Source organism: Nicotiana attenuata, chromosome 6, assembly GCF_001879085.1.
Source record: "Nicotiana attenuata strain UT chromosome 6, NIATTr2, whole genome shotgun sequence".
In the NCBI taxonomy this organism is placed as follows: domain Eukaryota; kingdom Viridiplantae; phylum Streptophyta; class Magnoliopsida; order Solanales; family Solanaceae; genus Nicotiana; species Nicotiana attenuata.
In genome coordinates this window covers 89,468,698-89,493,587 of record NC_031994.1, presented here as the reverse complement: position 1 = coordinate 89,493,587, position 24,890 = coordinate 89,468,698, and the positions used below count along the sequence as shown (strand labels likewise).

Below are 24,890 nucleotides of genomic sequence, written 5' to 3'. Positions count from 1 at the left end.
TCGCCTGACTCTTCTACCTGAGCAAGTGCAAAATGGAGTTAAATGCACACATAATTTTCTTTTTAAAAAAAAATATATATTTTCCTTCAAGATATGGAGTTGCTTAGTGAATAGCTGGTGCTTTTTCTCAACAAAGAGGGTTCTTCGTCGATAGGGGTGGCAAAATGGTTAAAAGAAAATAGTTAATCATCCATCCATATTATCCACTAAAAAATGGGTTGGATAATGAACTTTTTAAAAATGTGTCAAACATGGATAAGAACCATATTATCCATTTCTAAATGGATAACCAATGGGTAACAAATGGATAACCAATGGGTCTAACTTTTACATTTGTAAAGCCTCAAGTTGGGGGTTTCTCAAGTTAGAGAGACTAAGAATTCTCTCAAAAGTGATCATATGCAAGAAGCCATGGATAATATCGTTACCCATATTATCCGCCGGTTAACCCCTTTTTTATCCGTATTAAATATGGGTCGGGTCGGATAATTTATCCGTTTTTATTACCCGTTTTCGATCCGAACCATATCCGACCCGACCCGCCCGTTTGCCACTCCTACTTGTCAATATGCGAATGATCATCAATTGTGATGTATAATCTTAAAACTTAAAATAACATTGTTCATCAAGAAAACTTAAATTATTAGAGGAGAAGAGGAATAGAGAAAAAATTATCTATTGAGTAAACATAAGGTCTATGGACATATGTACTTGGTTTACCTTTGGAAAGAAAGCTTGACTCGATCATTCCAGGATTATGTCTACATAATCACAATATGCTTGCTGATCAATGTGTCTTCATATAGTTATATCATTGCATGCTCCTCAACTGATAAATGATACAATAACTCTAGGACGGGAAGTTCCCTAACTTTGATTATTGAAATGAAAATTCAGAGACAATGTTAGCCTCTCATGGCACATGAAAAAACATTTTGTTTTTCACTTGATATTAGTCTTCCAGATCAGTTGGTAGCATGTCTTGCCAAATAAATTTTAAATAGTAGTTACTAATGTAAGGACACAACTATTTAGAGGAGGCACAATATAAATAATTACATTTTAATTTTTTATATAATTATTATTATTATTAAATATTAGGATATTATTAGAAGGGTAATTTGGTTATTCAACTTTCTAGTTTAGGGCTACCTACTTTTAATATAGCATAGATGATTATGGTTAAATAATAAATTTCCCAATTTTAGAAGTTTAAAGTTTAAACTGGAAAAGATGGGGGTATTGGGAGATATAACATAGCTGTAAATATGGCATAATATTATTTTGTGTTTATTTTAGGAAGTTGTATATGTTTAAGAGACTATAATAATGGTTACCTTATTTTCTACGATAGCTTTCTTAGTTAACAAGACATAGATTTTGTATATATTAACACATGATTATTCAATCGAAGATATAGAACTTCATTCTCTCTTAAACTCTTCATGGTACCAGAGCCATAACCTAGAAGGAATTGGGTGAGATGGTCGGCGACGACAAGAAGAAGGACGGAGACAGAGGCAGTGGATCATGAAGCAGCAAAACTCCCATGAATGATACAACATCGCCATATTTCTTGCTTTCAGCAGACCACACAGGAATATGCATAAATGTTACACTCCATGCTTTTGTACGTGAAAGTATACCATAAGTGAATTGATGAAAGCTCGGGAATGAGATGTTACTTCCCGCATCTTCGGACGTTAAAGTTTCATCGTAAGTTAATCGGGGCAAGCTCGGGAATGAGATTATTTTGAGGTCACAAATATTATGCTATTTCAAACAAAGTGATAAGTAAATTCGTGAAGGTGAGAGGATAAGTGAATCGAAGAAAATGAGTTTCGTCGAAGGTTGTCATTTTGGAATATAATACGGTCCAAGCTACAATACCCGATATTTATGAACTAGTGCCATATACAAGGTACCACATGACCATGATAGTATGATGTATATGTGTTAAAAATGAGTAGTATTTTAAGTAATTTGAGATAATTCTTAATTATATGGGTAATTGGTTAATTATTGAATTTATAAAAAATTACCAAGTTAATTTAGGAATTGGTAACTAATTAAGATGTTGATGGATAAGCCTAAAAGGCCTCCCCAACGTGGCAGCAAGTTTTGGCCAAATTGGTGACTCTTAAAGTCACATAAAAGGTTTCACATTTAAAGAAATTTGTGGCCAAGTCATCACATAGTGGGGCCCACACCAGCTAAGAATAAAAACCCCTCCAAATTACTTAAGAAAGGTTCATACATCTCTACAATGAAGTGAAATGGAGTTCCAACCTTTTCATAAAATTATTTACGTGATTTGCTACAATCAAATCTCATACAAGATTACTTAATACTTAGCAACGTGAGATTTTCCGGTTCTATGGAAGTACGGTGCAATCTTTATCAAGAATATCATACGGATTTTTCCCTGCTCCGATCTTGCCGTTACGTGTTTTGTCGCAACTGACGTGGGTTAGAGGGATTGCTAAGAGAATCGGCTCAGGTATGTTAAGGCTATCCCTTCTTTCTTTTTGGCATGATCTATACGACACAAATGAACTGAGAGAATGCACAACTTTCATAAATAACTCTATTCATAGAAATGCTAGAGATGCTTATATTCTTGATTTCATATGTCTTATCATTCTATCGTTTGTTCATGGGTCTTAGAAAATATGTAAGTTAATAAAGTTTATTTCATGATATAAATCGGAGGTATAATGGTCTTATGACGTTCCAAGATATTTTATTGACGTAATTCTCATGCATTGCATTCATTTATACATGTACATTGACCCATGACCAGATGGCGTTATATACGCGTATATATGTATATATATGTATATGGGATATGGGAAAAGGTTACTGTGATGACCCGGCCCGTCGTCACGTGAGTTACCGCCCCGTTTCCCCCATATTATGTTTCTTTACGTTTCAGTATCGGTATTTGAGGTGATCGGGTAGAATTGGATTGGTTTTAGTTGGAAATGAGGCACTTAGCCTATTAGAAGGAAGCTTGTTTTGGAAAAGTCAACCGGAAGTTGACTACATAGGTAGAGGGCTCGGATGTGAATTCCGGTGATTTGGTTAGCTTCGGGGGATGATTTGTGACTTAGGAGTGCGATCGGAATTGAATTTGGAGGTCCGGTGTGGAATTAGGCTTGAATTGGCGAAGGTTGAATTTTGGCGAATTCCGGTTGGTAGGTGAGATTTTGATCCGGGGATCGGAATCGAATTCCGAGAGTTGCAGTAGCTTTGTTAGGTGATTTTGGATGTGCGGGTAAAATTTCAGGTCATTTGGACGTCGTTTGGTTGGGTTTTTGATCGAATGTGAGTTTCGGAAGAATTTGATAAACTTAGGCTTGAATCCGTGGTGAATTGATGATTTTTGTGTTGTTGGACGTGTTTTGATGATTGGAACAAGTTCGTATGATGTTTTGGGGTAGGTTGGTGTTTTTGGTCGAGGTCCCGGGGGCCTCGGGGTGATTTCGGATGATTTAACGGGAAGTTTGGACTTAAGTTTTGCTGCAGAAAATTCACAGCAGGTGCAGCCCAGATTTGGTCATCGCGTTCGCAGGGGTAGAACGCGTTCGCGGAGAGATGGGTTGCCAGTGCATCGCGTTCTCGTGGGTGTCATCGCGTTCGCGTAGAAGGGGCCAGGGGCCCTGCCTAAGTTGTTCAATGCGTTCGCGAGGGGCTGACCGCGTTCGCGTAAGAGGAGTGGTTTGTGAAACGCGTTCGCGTGGAGTAGGACGCGTTCGCGAAGTTATAAGACCTGGAGCATCGCGATCGCGGGTTGGGTACCGCGTTCGCGTAGAGTAATTTTTGGTCAAAGTAATTTTCTTCATCGCGAACGCGGAGGTTTGACCGCGTTCGCATAGAGTAAATAACTGCTGGTCAGTAGGGCTTTTAAATCATTTTGTTCCGCGAAGGTTAGCCATTTTCCACCATTTTTGAACCACCTTGAGAGCTTTTTGGTAGAGTTTGAAGAGGATTTTGTCGGGAATTGATTGGAGGTAAGTCTCGTGACTTAGAAACATCATTTTATTGAAGAATCAACCTTTAATTCTTAGAAACTTGGGTAAAAATTTGAAGAACTAGGGCTTGGTTTTTGGAGTGTAAAATTGGAATTTGAAGAGGCATTTGAACTCCGATTTTGATGAATTTGATATGTATAGACTCGTGGCGAGACGAGGAATCCGGTGATGTGAATTTCGGAATTTTTCGAGAAGTGGGCCCGGGACTCGGGGTTTGCCAACTTCATGATTTTTAGACATTTTTCGAGTCTTTACGATTGGGTTATGACCCATTTGACTATTGTGATGTATTCCTTATGGTTTTGATCAGATTCGACGCGCGAGGAGGTCGATTCGAGGGGAAAAGGCATAGCGAGCTAGACTTTTGGCCGGCTAGAGGTGAGTAATGATTTTAAATGATGTTCTGAGGGTTTGAAAACCCCGGACTTGCACAACTTGGTGCTATGTTGAGATGAGACACGCTCTCCATGACGAGCGCGGGGTCATTTACTATTGGGGACTGTGACTTGGTCCAGTCCGGATGATATTTTACCGCGTATTAGCAATGACTTGTTGTTTTCACTATGATTTGGGCTTATTGCCATATTTGGGGCTTATTGCCGACTGTTTGAACTCTTTATGAACTATCATCACTGTTTTTCTCACGGTTTGAAATATTATTTGAACTCAGTCCATGTGATTCACACTGTTTCTTGAACTCAGCCATATTTACTCAAACTTGGAGTTTTAAACTAATATTTGAACTATTGTTTGAGCTGAGTATTATTGCTTTACTGTTGCCCGAGGGGCTGTTGATTATTTTTGGACTGATTGAGGCCGAGGGCCATATGTGAGGATATGCTGAGTGACGTGAGGAGGCTTTCAGGCCTCGAGTGCATTGTGAGGAAGCTTTCAGGCCTCGAGTGTATTGTGAGCAGGCTTTCAGGCCTCGTATTGATATTGTTCAGACTTTCAGGCCTTGTTGATAGCGCTTGGGCTGTAGGAGCCCCTCCGGAGTCTGCACACCCACAGTGAGCGCGGGTACCCATCTAGAGTGATTAAATATTGAACAGTGGTAACAATGACACTGTTATACGTGTTTGGTCAGGTAACAATGTCTAACCGGTCAGGTAACAATGACTGACCAGTGGTAACAATGGCACTGTAATACGCGTTTGGTCAGGTAACAATGGCTGACCGGTCAGGTAACAATGGATGACCATACTTGAGCATACTTGTTTTATTAATTGTTTTCAAAAAGATTTTTCTTACTATATTTCACTGGTTTCTACTGTTTATCTGATGTTGCTGCTTCAAATAGCATTATCTGTGCCCTTGTGGGATTTTATGTTCTCAGTCATTATTTATTTTTATTGCTCACTAGGTCGGAGTACTCACATTACTTCCTGCACCATGTGTGCAGAGACAGGCACAGCTGAGTTCGTACCTGAGCGCTGATTTCCTTCCAGACCAGGCGGACTAGGAGGGACGAGGTAGCTGTCGACGTCCACAGCCCCGTTTCTTCCTTATCTTTTGCATATTTTAATAATCTTTAGACTATGTTTCCAGACTTGTAGTAGTTCCATCAACTCCGTAGTAGCTCGTGACTAGTGACACCCCAATCATCGGGCTAAGTTTGGGATGGTTTTTCCCCGTTATGTTACGTTTATTTCCGCACTTGTGATTAATCAGTATCTATGGTTTAAACCTGTTTATGCTAAGAAATTGTTAAAAGCAGTGTTGATTGTTCATGTTGGCTGGCCTTGTCTTCACGAGAGGCGCCATCACGACCGGGTGGGAATTGGGTCGTGACAAGTTGGTATCAGAGCCTAGGTTACTAGGTCTCACGAGTCATGAGCAGGTTTAGTAGAGTCTCGCGGATCGGTACGGAGACGTCTGTATTTATCCTCGAGAGGCTGCAGAACCCTTAGGAAAACTTCACATTCTTGAAATTCTTGTCGTGCGATTTTGTTGATCCGGGAACTAAACTTCTGTGTTCTATCCTCTCGCAGATGGCGAGGACCCGCGCTACAGGACGAGACGGACGCCCCCCGGTACCACCTACTGAGGGCACTAGAGGCCGTGGGCGCGGTCGTGGTCGTGGTAGGGGCAGAGCCGCGAGGGCAGCACCTGTTGCTCCACCAGTTGCTCCGGCTCAGGATCAGGCCCCAGCTGCAGACATTCCAGCAGCACCTGTACAGGCACCGGCAGTGCCCATTGTGATTCCGGGTCTCCAGGAGACCTTGGCTCAGATACTATCAGTTTGCACTAGCCTAGCCCAGGTAGTTTCAGCCACTACTAAAGCGGCTACCTCTCAGGCCCGGGGAGGAAGTTAGACCCCCGCCGCTCACACACCGGAGCAGGTTATGCAGGGTTTACAGACACCGGGAGCAGCTCCAGCTCAGCCAGTTGCACCAGCAGCACCAGTTGCACCAGTCGCACCAGTTCAGAACTTTGTGGTCCCAGTTATGCTAGACGACGAGCAGCGTCGTCTTGAGAGGTTCAGTAGGCTCCAGCCTCCATTTTTCAGTGGTGCTCAGGGCGAGGATGCCCAGGGATTTCTGGACAAGTGTCAGCATATGCTTCGGACAGCAGGGATTTTGGAGACCAGCGGGGTAGCATTCACCGCATTTCAGTTCACTGGGGCTGCCTTCACATGGTGGGAGTCGTATGAGCGGCGTAGGCCGGCAGGTGCAGTGCCTTTGTCATGGCAGGAGTTCTCCACTATCTTTNNNNAGTTGAAGCCCCATGAGAAACTACCCTGTTCATGATTTGGAGTTAGCTGCTATAGTTCATGCTTTGAAGATTTGGAGGCACTACTTATATGGCGTATCTTGTGAGGTGTATACGGATCATTGCAGCCTTCAGCATTTGTTCAAACAGAAGGATCTTAATTTGAGGCAGCGGAGGTGGCTTGAGTTACTCAAGGATTATGATATTACCATTTTGTACCACCCGGGGAAGGCCAATGTAGTGGCCGATGCTGAGCCGGAAGGCGGTCAGCATGGGTAGTTTGGCATACATTCCAGTTGGGGAGAGGCCCTTTGCAGTTGATGTCCAGGCTTTGGCCAATCGGATGGTGAGGTTAGATATTTCGGAGCCTAGTCGGGTGTTGGCTTGTATAGTTTCTCGGTCCTCCTTGTATGACCGTATTAGAGAGCGCCAGTATGATGACCCGCATTTGCTTGTCCTTAAGGACAGGGTTCAGCACGATGATGCCAGGGATGTGACTATTGATGATGCTGGTGTGTTGAGGATGCAGGGCCGGATTTGTGTGCCCAATGTGGATGGGCTGCGGGAGTTGATATTAGAGGAGGCCCACAGCTCGCGGTATTCTATTCATCCGGGTGCCGCAAAGATGTATCAGGATTTGAGGCAGCACTACTGGTGGAGGAGAATGAAGAAAGATATTGTGAGTTATGTAGCTCGGTGTCTCAACTGTCAGCAGGTCAAATATGAGCATCAGAGGCCCGGTGGTGTACTTCAGCGGATGGATATTCCGGAGTGGAAATGGGAGAGGATTACTATGGATTTTGTGAGTGGTCTCCCTCGTACCTTGAAGAAGTTTGATTCGATTTGGGTGATTGTGGATCGGCTGACCAAGTCCGCGCACTTCATTCCGGTGTGTAATACCTATTCTTCGGAGCGGTTAGCAGAGATTTTCATCCGGGAGATTGTTCGGTTGCATGGGGTCCCAGTTTCTATCATCTCAGATAGAGGTACTCAGTTTACTTCTCAGTTTTGGAGGACTTTTCAATGCGAGTTGGGTACACAGGTAGAGTTGAGCACCGCATTTCATCCTCAGACGGACGGGCAATCCGAGCGCACCATTCAGATATTGGAGGACATGTTGCGTGCCTGTGTTATTGATTTTGGAGGTTCTTGGGCTGAGTTCTTGCCACTTGCAGAGTTTGCTTACAACAACAGCTATCAGTCCAGTATTCAGATGGCACCGTATGAGGCCTTATATGGGAGACGGTGCAGATCTCCGGTTGGTTGGTTTGAGCCCGACGAGGCTAGGCTATTGGGGACAGAGTTGGTGCAGGATGCCTTAGAGAAGGTGAAGGTGATCCAGGAGCGACTTCGTACAGCTCAGTCGCGTCAGAAGAGTTATGCGGACCGGAAGGTTCGAGATGTATCTTATATGGTGGGCGAGAAGGTCTTGTTGAAGGTTTCGCCTATGAAGGGCGTTATGCGGTTTGGAAAGAAAGGGAAGCTGAGTCCGCGGTTCATTGGCCCTTTTGAGATACTTAGGAGGATTGGGGAGGTGGCTTATGAGCTTGCTTTGCCACCCAGCTTGTCTAGTGTGCATGCGGTATTTCATATATCTATGCTCCGGAAGTATGTTGGGGACCCATCTCATGTATTGGACTTCAGCACGGTTCAGTTGGATGATGATTTGACATACGATGTGGAGCCAGTGGCTATTTTTGGTCGTCAGGTTCGAAAGTTGAGGTCAAAGGACATAGCTTCAGTGAAGGTACAGTGGAGAGGTCGGCCCGTGGAGGAGGCTACTTGGGAGACCGAGCGGGAGATACGGAGCAGATATCCTCACTTGTTTGAGACTCTAGGTATGTTCCTTGACCCGCTCGAGGACGAGCGTTTGTTTTAGTTGGGGAGGATGTGACGACCCGGCCCGTCGTCACGTGAGTTACCGTCCCGTTTCCCCCATATTATGTTTCTCTACGTTTCAGTATCGGTATTTGAGGTGATCGGGTAGAATTGGATTGGTTTTAGTTGGAAATGAGGCACTTAGCCTCTTAGAAGGAAGCTTGTTTTGGAAAAGTCAATCGGAAGCTGACTATATAGTTAGAGGGCTCGGATGTGAATTCCGGTGATTTGGTTAGCTTCGGGGGATGATTTGTGACTTAGGAGTGCGATCGGAATTGAATTTGGAGGTCCGGTATGGAATTAGGCTTGAATTGGCGAAGGTTGAATTTTGGCGAATTCCGGTTGGTAGGTGAGATTTTGATCCGGGGGTCGGAATGGAATTCTGAGAGTTGCAGTAGCTTCGTTAGGTGATTTTGGATGTGCGGGTAAAATTTCAGGTCATTTGGACGTCGTTTGGTTGGGTTTTTGATCGAATGTGAGTTTCGGAAGAATTTGATAAACTTAGGCTTGAATCCGTGGTGAATTGATAAACTTATGAGCCATTTGACTATTGTGATGTATTCCTTGTGGTTTTGATCAGATTCGACGCGCGAGGAGGTCGATTCGAGGGGAAAAGGCATAGCAAGCTAGACTTTTGGCCGGCTAGAGGTGAGTAATGATTTTAAATGATGTTCTGAGGGTTTGAAAACCCCGGACTTGCACAACTTGGTGCTATGTTGAGATGAGACACGCGCTCCATGACGAGCGCGGGGTCATTTACTATTGGGGACTGTGACTTGGTCCAGTCCGGATGATATTTTACCGCGTATTAGCAATGACTTGTTGTTTTCACTATGATTTGGGCTTATTGCCATATTTGGGGCTTATTGCCGACTGTTTGAACTCTTTATGAACTATCATCATTGTTTTTCTGACGGTTTGAAATATTATTTGAACTCAGTCCATGTGATTCACACTGTTTCTTGAACTCAGCCATATTTACTCAAACTTGGAGTTTTAAACTGATATTTGAACTATTGTTTGAGCTAAGTATTATAGCTTTACTGTTGCCCGAGGGGCTGTTGATTATTTTTGGATTGATTGAGGCCGAGGGCCATATGTGAGGATATGCTGAGTGACGTGAGGAGGCTTTCAGGCCTCGAGTGTATTGTGAGCAGGCTTTCAGGCCTCGTATTGATATTGTTCAGGCTTTCAGGCCTTGTTGATAGCGCTTGGGCTGTAGGAGCCCCTCCGGAGTCTGCACACCCACAGTGAGCGCGGGTACCCATCTAGAGTGATTAAATATTGAACAGTGGTAACAATGACACTGTTATACGTGTTTGGTCAGGTAACAATGACTGACCAGTCAGGTAACAATGACTGACCAGTGGTAACAATGACACTGTAATACGCGTTTGGTCAGGTAACAATGGGTGACCGGTCAGGTAACAATGGCTGACCATACTTGAGCATACTTGTTTTATTGATTGTTTTCAAAAAGATTTTTCTTACTATATTTCACTGGTTTCTACTGTTTATCTGATGTTGCTGCTTGAGATAGCATTATCAGTGCCCTTGTGGGATTTTATGTTCTCAGTCGTTATTTATTTTTATTACTCACTGGGTCGGAGTACTCACATTACTTCCTGCACCATGTGTGCAGAGACAGGCACAGCTGAGTTCGTACCTGAGCGCTGATTTCCTTCCAGACCAGGCGGACTAGGAGGGACGAGGTAGCTGTCGACGTCCACAGCCCCGTTTCTTCCTTATCTTTTGCATATTTTTAATCATCTTTAGACTATGTTTCCAGACTTGTAGTAGTTCCATCAACTCCGTAGTAGCTCGTGACTTGTGACACCCCGATCATCGGGCTGAGTTTGGGATGGTTTTTCCCCGTTATGTTACGTTTATTTCCGCACTTGTGATTAATCAGTATCTATGTTTTAAACCTGTTTATGCTAAGAAATTGTTAAAAGCAGTGTTGATTGTTCATGTTGGCTGGCCTTGTCTTCACGAGATGCGTCATCACGATCGGGTGGGAATTGGGTCGTGACAGTTACGTCGTTATATACGCACCACAGCTTGGTCAGCTGGTATACGTTGATGATTTAGTCCACAGTGGCCGAGATAATACGATGGGATGCCCTTGGAGGCTTGATGATGTTATGAACACATGTACCTATGCACGACATGACATTTATACGCATATGCATGGCATTATACATATTAATGATTCACAGAGTTATTCAGACTTACATGTCGAGTCTTTTACTCCATGTTTCTCTCATGTGTATTATTTACCGATTTTCATTCCTTACATACTCGTTACATTATTTATACTGACGTTCCTTTTGCCCAGGGACGCTGCATTTTATGCCTGCAGGTCCCGATAGACAGGTTGAGAGTCCTCTAAGTAGGTTATCAGCTCAGCGAAAAGTGTTGGTGCGCTCCATTTGCTGTGGAGTTTCTCATTTGGTCAGTATGATTAGTACACGTATTGATTTGTATGGCGGGGCTTGTCCAGACCTTTACAATATTATGTACTCTTAGAGGCTAGTAGACAGAGGTCATGTATACGGATACTTGTATGGCCTAGTTGGCCTATGTTTTAAGTTTACAAATGATCATGTTGGCATTATAGTCCCGTATGTCACATGTATAAGTTTCTATATCAGGTTGGGTCGTTTTATGTCGGGTATTCCCTCATGTTTAATCTGGTTATCTCATGACGCCCCTTCTGGCCCACTTACCTATGATGATGTAATTAGAAAGATACGTTACGTTGGTACTCGGTTGAGTAAGGTACCGGGTGCCCGTCGCGGCCCATCGGTTTAGGTCGTGACAATAACTCATGTGGTTTTGAAGGGCGACAATTATGACGAATGGGCTAAGGCCGTGAGAAAGGCTTTTAGAGCCAAAAAAGAAATTGGGTTTTATCGATGGAATGATTACAAAGCCCAAGGAAGAAGGATTTGAAGTCGAGGATTGGTATGCCGTCAACTCGATATTGGTTGCTTGGGTCTTTAACACCATAGATCCGCCAGTTCGTTCTACGATCTGTTAAATGGAAACTGTTAAAGAACTATGGCAAGACTTGAGGGAATGGTTCTCAATTGGTAATGACATGAGAATACACCAGTTGAAAAACGAACTTGCATCTTGTAAACAAGGAGAACCGACCGTTGGTGCGTACTACGGTAATAAAAGAGCATGTGGGATTAACTTATTAGTTACACAAAGGATCCAATATGTACATGTGCTGGGTGTAGGTGTGGGGCAGCAAAGGAACTAGTACAAGAACGCGAAAAAGAGAAATTACATCAGTTCTTAATGGGACTTGTTGATGATGTGTTTGGGACTATGCATTCCAACATATTAAGCATAGAGCCCCTACCTACGTTGAATCGAGTTTATGCCATGATTATACAAGAGGAGCGACATCGGAACGTTACTCAAGCTAAGGAGGAGCGTGCAGACTCTGTTGCTTTTGTTGTGCAGTCCTTGTCTAATGCTCGCATCAACTAAAATGGCAGAACATCTAATAATTCGGATATACCAACATGTGGTAATTGCGAGAAACTTCTACATAAAAAGAAAGCATATTGATCGGGTATCCTGAATGACGGGGTACAGGACGAGGAGGAGGAAGGACTACTGGACGTGGTCGTCGTGGACGATCTAGAAACTTTGGTAATTATGGATGTGGTGGCACAGGACGTGGGATTACACCAGTTGTTAATGCTGCACAAGCAACTGAGTCAAATAATAAAACAGAGGCAAATGTTAATGCTTGGACGGGATTATCTAATGACCAGTGGAGCGCAGTGGTATCCATGCTTAATTCCCACAATAAGAACCATGATAAATTGTCAAGTAACGCTTTTGGAATTCGTTAGATTGTCGACTCAGGGGCATCTCACCATATGAGTGGTGATGTCAAGTTATTTACAGATTTATGTGATGTGACACCATATCTAATAGGCCTTCCAGACGGTTCCACGATTACGAATTCGAAGGCGGGGACAATTATGTTCGAAAATAATCCGAAATTGCATCATGTTCTATATGTACCTCAACTAAAATGCAATTTAATTTCTGTGTCTAAGCTCTCTAATGAAAATAATTGCTTAGTCATATTGACATGCTTTGCGTGATACAGGACCGGAATTTGAGGACAGTGACTGGTGTGGGTGAACAATGTTGTAACGACCCGAACAGTCGTTTTGAGCTCTAGCGCGTCTTTCAGCAGTTTGAGGCCATGAACAACTTCATATCGGGTATTATGACTTGCACGCTTAGTCGGAATTGAATTTCGGGAAGTTCGGGGTTGATTTAGAAAGAAAATTCTCATTTCGAAAGCTTTAAGTTGGCAGAATTGACTAAGATTGGATTCTTGGGTAAACGACCACGGAATCAGGATTTGAAGGTTCCAGCAGGTCCGTATGATGATTTTGGACTTGGGCATATATCCGGATCGGGATTTGAAGGTTCCGAAGCAGCCTTGGCGCCACATAAGCGGGACCGCACCTGCGGAAGGAGGGGGCCTAGTGAAGGACCGCAGATGCGGTAGTGGGGCCGCACCTGCGGAACCGCAGAAGCAGTCACGTGACCGCAGGTGCGGAAATGCTGGAGGCAGTGAGGTTCTTTAAATCGGGGGTTGGTTCATTTCAATCGCATTTCTTCCATTGGAGCCGATTTTTGGAGCAACTTTGAGGTGCCATTTTAACCATCAAGCATGAGGTAAGTGGTTTATACTAGTTTTGAGTTAAATACATGATTGTATATGGATTTGAACATGGAAATTTTTATGCTATATAGTCAGAATGAGGTAATGACTCTTGTTAGGAGTATAGCCTCAATGATTTGTTGACTCGGCAGTTGGTTATGAATTTCTACACGTCTCTTCCGTCGTGACGATATTACAAGGGTTAGAACAAGACTTATATATATATATTTCATGAGGTGCATTGGGAACATCAGATTCGTGGAATTTCGGTTATCGTTATCAGAGGGTGATATTATGGTTATGTAAATTGTTCAGCGCATAGTGTGGATTCAGCAAAGGTATGCAATCATGTATTGGTACACCATGTAGTGATTGAGACGGCATTCGTAGGTTGGGAGCAGGCCTGGCAGAAAATTCCGAATGTTGGAACTGGACTCTAAGGCTTATTCGCCTAAATGAAAAAGGATATCTTTAGATTTGATCGAGCTAATATGCTCAACTGAGTTGTGTAGAACGGGTAGGTGCTCGGGATGTTAGACAATAATTTCAGATTACTTCAGCGCAGTTCTCAACATGTTCGAGGATGAACGTATGTTTAAATGGGAGAGAATGTAATGACCCGACAGGTCGTTTTGAGCTCTAGCGCGTCATTTGGCAGTTTGAGGCCATAAGCAGCTTCACATCAGGTATTATGACTTGTACGCTTGGTCGGAATTGAATTTTGGGAAGTTCGGGGTTGATTTGGAAAGAAAAATCTCATTTAAGCTTTAAGTTAGCAGAATTGACTAAGATTGGATTCTTGAGTAAACGACCTCGGAATCAGGATTTGAAGATTCCAGCAGGTCCGTATGATGATTATGGACTTGGGCGTATGTCCGATCGGGTTTTGGATGACCCGAGAGTGTTTCGGTGCCTATTGTGTAAGTTAGCATTTTGGAAGAATTTTATAAGTTTGGATTAAAGTGCATTTCAGGGTTATCGATGTACGTTTGGAGTTCTGAGTCTGGGAATAGCTCCTTAGGGTGATTCTGGTATTGGGAGCGCGATCAGAAGTGGATTTGGAGGTCCGTAGGTCATTTAGGAGTCATTTGGCGAAAGTTAGAAAATTTGAAGGTTTTTGAGAAGTTTAACCGGAAGTGGACTTTTTGATATCGGGGTCGGATTCGGATTCCGGAAGTTGGAGTAGGTCCGTAGTGTCGAATATGACTTGTGTACAAAATTTGAGGTCAATCGGACGTGATTTGAGAGGTTTCGGCATCGAATGTAGAAGTTTGAAGTTCTAAAGTTCATGAAGCTCGAATTGGGGTGTGATTCATGATTTCAAAGTTGTTTGATGTGATTTGAAACCTCGAGCAGGTCCGCATTATGGTTTGGGACTGGTTGGTATGATTGGTCGGGATCTCAGGGGCCTCGACTGGATTCCGGATAGTTGACGGATCAAATTTGAAATTTGAAGAAGGAAGGAAGCAGCTGACTTCTGGTGTAACCGCACCTGCGAGGCTTGGGCCGCAGGTGCGGAGCCGCAGAAGCAGCCTTGGCGCCGCAGAACCGGAAGTGGCTGGGCTAGGCTGGGACCGCAGATGCGGTCATCTTGCCTCAGAAGCGGGACCGCACCTGCGGAAGGAGGCACGCAGAAGCGGAAGGAGGGGGCCTGGTGAACGACCGCAGATGCGGTAGTTGGGCCGCACTTGCAGAACTGCAGAAACGGTCAGGTGACCGCAGGTCCGAAAATGTTGGAGGTAGTGAAGTTCTTTAAATCGGGGGTTGGTTCAATTCAACCCCAATTCTTCCATTAGAGCCGATTTTTGGAGCAACCTTGAGGTGCCATTTTCACCACCAAGCATGAGGTAAGTGGTTTATACTAGTTTTGAGTTAAATACATGATTGTATATGGATTTGAATATGGAAATTAGTGGAAAACTTGGGGTTTGAGGGAAAACCTAGAAAATTGGTATTCTTGGATTTTGACCACGATTTTGGACATGAAATTGAGAGTAAATTATATATTTGAGTTCGTGAGGTTGTGGGCAAACTTTATCTTCGAAAAATCTCGGAATCCGAGCACGTGGGCCCGAGGGCGATTTTGTCAACTTTTTGATCGTGGTTTAAAATTATTATAAATTGGATTATTATAAGTAATTGAGTATATATTAATGGGTTTACATGATTATTGGCTAGTTTTGGAGCGTTATGCGTCGATTTGAGCCTTCGAAAGGGCGTGAAATGTTGGTTATGGAACTTTGGAGCGAGGTGAGTCTCCTTTCTAACCTTGTAAGAGGGAATTGTCCCCGTAGGTGAGTTAAATGGATATGTGTTCCTATTTGTGGGGGCTATGTACGCACGAGGTGACGAGAGTCCGTGCGTAGCTACTATTATGCTTAAGTCCGGGTAGTCTAGGGCCCAAAAGTATGCTTTACTTGTAATATTTGCAACCTTGCTGTCAATTTAAGAATGCTTAAAACATACCGAACGTGTAAATGAATTTCTGAAAGGCTAGATATTATTTCTTGACTTTTATAAAGAGAAACTTGCCTTTTTCCTGAATAATTGCTCCTTGATGAATCCTTGATTTGACTGTTTGAATGTGTTTATCTATTGTGGAACGGGCCTAACGCCTCGGTAGATTAAATAGATGCATCTATGGTTCTCACCATTCGACCCTCTGGCAGTGCACAGTTTAAATATTTTTGATCGGGCCATACGACCTCGACATGATTTGCGTATGCTTGTATTGCTGGACTTGAAATTTTATAAATGATGATATTGCTTCCCTGGCTTGAGGTAAATGTATAAATGATGAAAATGAAATTAGAAATTTCCTATTAATAAAAAGAATTATTTACTTGCTTTATGCTATTAAGTTACAGCTGTTTTTATATAAATCCTCGATTTGCTATATTATTGGTGTATATTATTGGACCACTAGTAAGTGTTGAAGTCGACCTCTCATCTTTACTTCTTCGAGATTAGACGGGATACTTACTGAGTACACGTTGTTTTTGTACTCATGCTACACTTGCTATGCATTTTTGTTGCACAGGCACATGTACCTCTAGCGGCCTAATCGTCGTAGCGGCATGGATGATACGGAGACTTAGGTGAGTTGCATCCCTCTAGGCGATCCGCAGCCAGCACAGTCCCTTTTAGTGTATTGTATTTATTTTCTGTCCAAATTTGTATTCCGGACAATTATTGTACTTCATTTGATTTCTTAGAAATAGCTCATGCACTTGTGACACGGGTTCTGAGATGATTATGGAGTTATTCAATATTAAGTTTGTTAAAGACATCATTTGATTTCAGTGAATTTCATTATTTATTGTTTAATGTATAAAAGAAATAATTTCAATAACTACTAAAATGGGAATTTGATTAACTTCTTGGTGTTGGCTTGCCAGACACTGGTGTCCGGCGCCATCACGACTCTTAGTGAATTTTGGGTCGTGATAAATGTGATGGGGTATATTATTTGAAGTCAGTGGCACGAGCACAAGCAAATAGCACCCTTAAGGTGGCTAATTTTGATTTATGGCATCGTCGGCTTGGTCATCCCTCTAATAAAATAGTTTCTCTTCTGCCCAGAATTAGTAGTCATAGTAGAACAGATGAGTTATGTAATGTTTGTTTAAGAGAAAAACAAACAAGAGAAATGTTTCTAATAGTATGAATAAAAGTAACGATTTATTGAATTAGTCCATTGTGATGTGTGGGGCCCTTATCGTGTTCCTTCTACTTGTGGCGCTGTATATTTCCTTACTATTGTGGATGATTTTTCTCGTGGTGTGTGGCTCTACTGAATGGCTGAGAAAAGTGAGGTTAAACATAAAATAAAACAATTTTGTTCCATGGTTATGACTCAGTTTCAGAAAAGGGTAAAAATAATTAGAAGCGACAATGGTAAGGAGTTCACTTGTCTTCATACTTTCTATGCGGAGCAGGGAATAGTCCATCAAACAACTTGTGTTGATACATCTATGCAAAATGGATGAGTGGAAAGGACACATAGCTTTTCTTTTAGGAATTTGAAATAGTTGATTTTTAATTATTCCGAAATTAAGAAGTGAAAAAGTTAGTAAAATGAGAAAATAAATAATTTTAAAAGCAATGGGGCGAAGTACATACTCAATAATCAACAGGAGTCTACTAGCATAAATCTCCAAGACCTGGTATCACAGGTGCATGAGCTACTAGTAGAATTACAAAAGAATACTACACTACTGTCTGAAGGCAACTCGGAAGAAAGACTTCGGCTGCTGCAGAACGGCTCGGAAGGCAGATCACCGCAACGTCTCCTGGAATCAAGGATGTGCGCCGGACTGATATCCAGATGCACCTGCCTCAGATCATGCACATTTAGTGCAGAAGTGGAGCGTGAGTACATAAACAACATGTAAGTAAGTATCTAGTCTAACCTCAAAGAAGTAGTGACGAGTGGTCGACTTCGACACCTACTATGGGCTAACAATAAAATACTGAAATTATAATTAAGCATGGACTATATAAATACAGCTGAAAACTCAATAACAAGAAATAAATGAACAATTATTTCACTAATAGTAAATCCCAAATTAATTTTCATCATTTAACAAATTAATCTCTCAATCCAATGAAACAATATCAATTATAATTGGGCTCCAAGAAATATTACGCACAGATTATGCCGAGGTCGTACGGCCCGATCCAATATACAAATATATAAATTGTGCAATGCCAAGGGTTGAACGGCACAAACCATAGATGCATCTATTCTATTACCGAGGCGTTCGGCATGCTCCACAAGAAGAGAAAATACTTTATAAGCAACCGATTCAAAGATTATTAAGAGGCTAATATTCAAGGAAACATCAATTCTCATTGACGGTCAAGTAACCCGTCCAAAACTCAAGTAAATAAAATTCGACCCTTTACAATTCCTTTATCAAGTTTCGATATGATTTAAGCATTTAAATTAGCAAGTAGGGTGCAAACATCGCAAGTATCACATGATTTGGGTCATAAACTACCCGGACATAAGCATAATTGGTACCTACGTACCGACTCTCGTAACCTCGTGAGTACGTAGCCCCCACAAATAGAAGCACATATTAAATCAACTCACCTATGTGGTAATTCCCTCTTACAAGGTTAGAAAAGAGACTTACCTCGTCTCAAAAACTTAATTTCCGGTCTACAATTGTGCTTTAAACCCTCAACTCGGTGCCAAACGACTCGGAACTAGTCAAATGTTATAAATAATGAATATATGTTCAAAAGTTCATATTCTAACTATTAGAGTGATTACCCAAACCTATTTGAAGAATTCCTAAAATTTACTCCCGGGTCCACGTGCCCGGATTCCGAAATTTTTTGAAGGAAGTTGTTACCCATAACCTCGTGAACTCAAATATATAATTTTCACCCCATTCCATAATCATTTTCGCGGTTAAATCCCATTTTTATCAAAACCTAGGTTTTTCATCTAAACCCATGATTTCCACAAATTTACATGTTAAGTCTACCCATAATCTATGTATTAAAGTCACATTAGGTAGAAAGTACTTATCTTCAATAGCTAGGTTGAAGTCCCCCTTTTGAAGCTCCAAAATCGCCCAAGAGTGCAATAAATGAACCCAAAAACGGCTAAGTCACGATTTTAAAACACACTGCACAGCTACCCTCTTCTTCGCGAACGCGGAAGAAGCCTCGCGTTCATGAAGGCAAACGGCCAGGCCCAGAAAAGCCAGGGCCTTGTGATCGCGGAGGTGTACCATCCATGCCCTACGCGAACGCAAAGAGCAATAGGCACTGACTCTCCCTAGGCCCCTTCTTTCTACGCTAACGCGAGAGGGCTTACGAGAACGCAAAGGGAGAATTTCCCCACTACCCAAATCCTTCTCCGCGAATGCGAGAGGGCTTACACGAACGCGAAGAAGGAAACCAGAACTGGAAAATCTGGTTTCTTTAACTTGGCTCCGGGTTGTCCAGAAGACACCCGAGCCCCTCGGGATCACGTCCAACTACACCAATTATCACTCCCAACTATGCCTTATAAAAAGGATTTAAGCGATCGTTGCAAATATAATCTGGTTTACAAGTCCGGAGTCGAATCCCACAGAGAACTAAGGCTTAGCTACAGTTGTTCAATATCGCTAAGAAACACAAGTCCAAACAATTTTCTAATTATAAAGATTATAATATTTATTTTTATCTAATTAATTAACAAATACTAGAAAGCAGTAAAACTATCAATTAACAAGGATAAGGATTGGAAACAAGATTAAGGAGGTCTAGAGTTATGATTTTCCCTATTGTCGGAATCCTTTCTGCTATGTTTTCTATAAATTTGGCTAAGTCTTCTCTACCGATCATGAGCGCTCTGAGTGTTGTAATTCTCTCCCGAGTAACTACCATAATTTACTAGACATATTCTCCCGAATTACGCTAGTTGGCATTAAGTACGGCTCACTCGGATCGCACCAAGGTTTCGTTATCCCTAATCCCACCTTTAAACCCTCCGTATTGATCCCTCATATACGTTAGGAGCGATGTCTTTCAACAACTACATAAATATGCACTCTCTCCCCAGTAATACACACTAAATAGGCACACTCGATTGAGAGCTCTTCAACCAACCACAATAATAACATAGTTGAACAAATAGAGAAAATACTACGGCAAATCTATATTAACGTAACAGAAAAATCATCCTTCAAAAGGTTCCATCAAAACCCTAGATAACAAATTAGCTATTCATAATAGTATGCAAAACTACAAGACTAGAATTCATAACCAATAATGGAAATAGGAAGAAGGAAGTGAAAAACTCGTAAAAGAATTCTCCGCCTTGCTCCTAGTGTGTTCTTGCCTCCTTAGGTCGAAAAGTGTGTCCAAACTCGATATCCCTCTTGTCTGTCTAAAGTATGTCAAAAGTGACGTTTTAGGTCTATTTATATGTGTAGGAAAAGACCTAAACGTGTAGGACAAGTCCTAGTCAAACTAGGAGCCTTCAAAACTCGGACTGGACCTGGCCCCAGGCCTGGCGTCGCCAGCCTCAGCCTGGCCTTTGGCTGGCCTGCCAGGCTAAAGCCTGGTTTAGCCTGGCTTTTGGTTGGCCTCGCCAGGCTAAATCCTGGTTGAGCTAGCCTTTGCGTGGCCTCTTTTTTTTACTGCTCTCGAGCACAGTCTCAACGTTTAGGTATCCCTTTTGCTCTACTTTCATCTCCAATTCACCTACACATAAAATAGACTCAATTACACGCAAATAAAGTGTAATTTATCATTAAAACATGTAAAATGCAAGGCACATAATGTACGAAACTATGGAATTATATACACACATCAACCAACAAGTCTATAAACATAATAAGGACCTGCTCGAACTCTCAAAACATGTAAAATAACAATAAAACCAAGAATCACACCCCAAAACCAAATTGAATCAAGTTATGAACTTCAAGGTTCCAAATCGCTCCGAACGCGCCGAATCATATTTAGACTACTCGGAATGACACCAAATTTTGCGTGCAACTCTTAAATCACCATACAGAAATATTCCTGATCTTGGAATCCCAATTAGACCTCCATAACACCAAAACCTACTCCAAACCAAATTTAAAGAACTTTAGAACTTTCAAAGAGTCAACTTTCACTATTATGCGCCGAAAAGCTCCCGGGTTATCGAAAACCCGATACGAACATATGTCCGATTCTAAAATCATCATACGAACCTATTGAAATCATCAAAACCCGATTCCGAGGTCATTTACCCAAATTTTTGACCGAAGTCAAACTTAGCCATTTTGGCCAACCTTAAAGGAACCAAGTGTTCCGATTTCAACCCAAACCTTTCCAAATCCCGAACTAACCATCCCCGCGAGTCATAAAATAGTAAAAGAATATACGGAAAGTCTTATTTAAGGGAACGGGGTTCTAAAAAGCAAAACGATCGATCGGATCGTTACATTGCCGATCTCATTTTGGGGAGAATGTGTTTTGACTGCAGTTTATCTTATTAATCATACTCCTACTCCCATATTAGATGGAAAGACTCCTTATGAGTTAATTTTTTGGAAAAACACTTCCTATAAGCCTCTAAAAGTATTTTGATGTCTATGTTTTGCTCATGTTAGGTCCCGTTTAGCTCTAGGAGTCGTCGATGTATTTTTGTTGGTTATCCTTTCGGGAAGAAGGGACGGCGTGTCTATGATTTAGAGAATGGAGATTCTTTTGTGTATCGTGATGTTATTTTTGATGAAAAAGTCTTCCCTTATGTTAGTTCAGTGTTTGACTTTGAGCCTACCACTCCGCCGGATTCCTCTGGTGCTTCCCCACTAATGATCATATTATGCAACCTGATCACTCACCCTCTATTCACTCAAGGGGGAGTTTTGATATTTAGCCCAACGTAAATGAATGAGGGTAGATGTTACTTCTCCTAGTCCCATTCAGGAGGAAAATATGAACACAAGTTCTACCATTGTGGATACAGAGACTCTTCCTACTACTATTACTACTGTGAGTGAAGCTCTTGGTCGGGGAACATAAAGTGTCCACCAGATTAAAAGATTATGTTTGTTACACAACTTAGTGTCATACTACTATGTGCATAGATAACCCAACGCAAAGCTCATCACCCACTCATTCACAGTCCTCAGGTACGTCGTATCCCATAGCTAACTATGTGACTTGCAATAATTTTTCTTCTAAACACGAGCTTTCTGGCAGCTGTTACTGCAGGTAGTGAACCCACAAGGTTTTATGATGTTGTATGTGACCCTCTTTGGCGACGTGCTATGAAAGAAGAAATTGATGCATTGGAAAAGAATGGTACATGGACATTAGAGTTTCTTCCCCGGGAAAGAAGACTATCGGATGCAAGTGGGTATATAAAATAAAATATACTCCCTCCGTTTTAATTTATGTGAACCTATTTCCTTTTTAGTCCGTGCCAAAAAAAATGACCTCTTTCCCTATTTGGAAACAATTTACCTTTATGCAATGATTTATAGCCACACAAAATATATGTGTTTCATTTTACACCACAAGTTCAAAAGTCTTCTCTCTTTTCTTAAACTTCGTGCCCACTCAAATGGGTTCACATAAATTGAAACGGAGGGAGTAATTTTGATGGTACAATTGAGCGATTTAAAGCTCGGCTTGTGGTTCTTGGTAACAAGCAGGTGGCTGGAATTGATTACAATGAAACTTTTGCTCCGGTGGCGAAAATGGTAACTATACGAGTTTTTCTTAGCATTGTTGTGGCTAAAAAATGGGAGTTGCATCAAATGGATGTTCATAATGCGTTGTTGCATGGGGATCTAGATGAAGAATTTTATATGCAACTTCCACCCGGATTTGAGACCTCAACTCAAGGGAAAGGGTGTCGCCTTCGCAAATCCTTATATGGATTGCGACAAGCTCCAAGAAATTGTTTGCTAAACTTGCTACTGCCTTAAGGACATTTGGTTTTGTGCAATCATTTGCAGATTATTCTTTATTCTCTTATATAAAGAATGGTTAACATTACATGTTCTTGTTTATGTCGACGATCTGATCATTGCCGGAGACGATTCTGGTGTTATTTCTAACTTCAAACAATATTTGCATCGTTGCTTTCACATGATAGATCTTGGGCCATTAAAATATTTTTTGGGGATAGAAGTGGCTAGAGGTATAGATGGTCTGTTTCTTTGTCAGAGAAGATATGCACTCGATATTTTGAGTGAAACTGGACTTCTTGGAGCAAAACCGGCTAGCTTTCCTATTGAGCAGAATCATAAGCTAGGATTGAAGTATGGTAATGATTTTGCTGAACCTGAACAATATAGACGATTGGTCGGTCGACTAATTTATTTGAACATCACTCGTCCCGAGCTGTGCTATTCAGTTCATATTAGCTTAATTCATGCATTGTCCAAAAGAGAGACATTGGGAGGAAGCATTGCGTGTACTGAGATATTTGAAGGGCAATCCAGGTCAAGGAATTTTCTTACGAGCTGATAGCAATTTGCTCTTACATGCATATTGTGATTCTGATTTATGCAAGTTGTCCGATGGCACGACGTTCTTTAACTGGTTATTTTATTCTACTGGGAAATTCACCTATCTCTTGAAAAACCAAGAAACAACATATTGTCTCTCGCTCCTCGGCCGAAGCGGAATATCGTTCTATGACGACAACGGTGTGTGAGTTAAAATGGCTCAAGGCTTTGTTACAATCCTTAGGTGTCTTTCACAAGGATCCTGTTTGTTTATGTTATGATAGTCAAGTTGCTCTACATTTATCTGCAAATCCAGTTTTTCATGAGAGTACAAAGCACATTGAGATTTTTATTCTTTTTTTTTTTTTTTTTTTAACAGCTGGTAACGTTGTTGCATCTCATGTGTGCACTTCTGCACTTCTGAACAACTAGCAGACATATTTACTAAAGCACTTGGGAAACAACAATTTTTCTACCTACTTCGCAAGTTGGGCATTCGCGATCTTCATGCTCCAACTTGAGGGGGAGTATTGGGAGATATAACATAGCTGTAAATATGATGTAATATTATTTTGCGTTTATTTTAGAAAGTTGTATATGTTTAGGAGACTATAGTAGTGGTAACCTTATTTATTACGATAACTTTCTTAGTTAACAAGACATAGGTTTTGTATATATTAACACCTGATTATTCAATAGAAGACATAGGACTTCATTCTCTCTTACACTCTTGGGGGGAGGGGGGGTGAGGTGAAAGCAAATAGTGTTGAGGGCTAAGTTTCGATGAATATGAAATAGAGATACCATAATGCCAGATTTCACATACTTAACAGCAAAGGCATCATGTAATTTGCATCGTAATAATTAGCATTATAATACCTATGACAGTCTTATCTGAAGCGCGGACACAGCAATCACTAGTGAATAGAAATTCATCATATCATTCCCTTGAACTTTTACCAAAAACTTCATTATGCTAAAAACAAAAGTTTTTTTTTCGGTTGACATCAGTAGCTGTAGATTCTGCGTGCTTTTACACATATCTAAGATGTCATATAGTTATACATTATTTTTTTTCCAATATAAGAGAAAATGAGCTAAAATTTTCAGTTTTTTTCTCCAGGGCAGCATGCTTACACCTCAACTATTCCACCAGATGCTTGCTGAGCACAAGTACCGACTAACTCTGCCACCAAGGCTTAAGTAGAGTAGATCGAAAGAAATCACCTAAAAATTTTATGCCTTACTGAAATATGAACCTGATCTCCAAAGTTCGCACCCACTTCATTAACCACTAGGTCACGTCCTTGGACTAAAATTGTTCTTATCTTTCAAATTAATAGCAAGAACATAAATATAAATATGAATTTAGATATTGGAAAGCACCAAAATAACTACAACATAGAACATCGCCAAGAAGCTCTGCAGGAAATTTCAGCATGCTCTTGTATGAGCTGCAAACTGTTCAATCCAATATTTCAAGAAATGATCACTTTTTCAGAAAAAGTTAATCAGGGGTGGAATTTGACCAACAAGAATGAATCATGAGTTCTTGTTCAAAGATTGGAAAAGAACATGCCATGGTTGTTGAAGCAGTAACAA

General features: G+C 41.4%; 1 pseudogene; it reads left to right on the top strand.

Moving 5' to 3' along the window:
- LOC109228088 lies at positions 1,550-23,864 on the top strand (annotated as a pseudogene).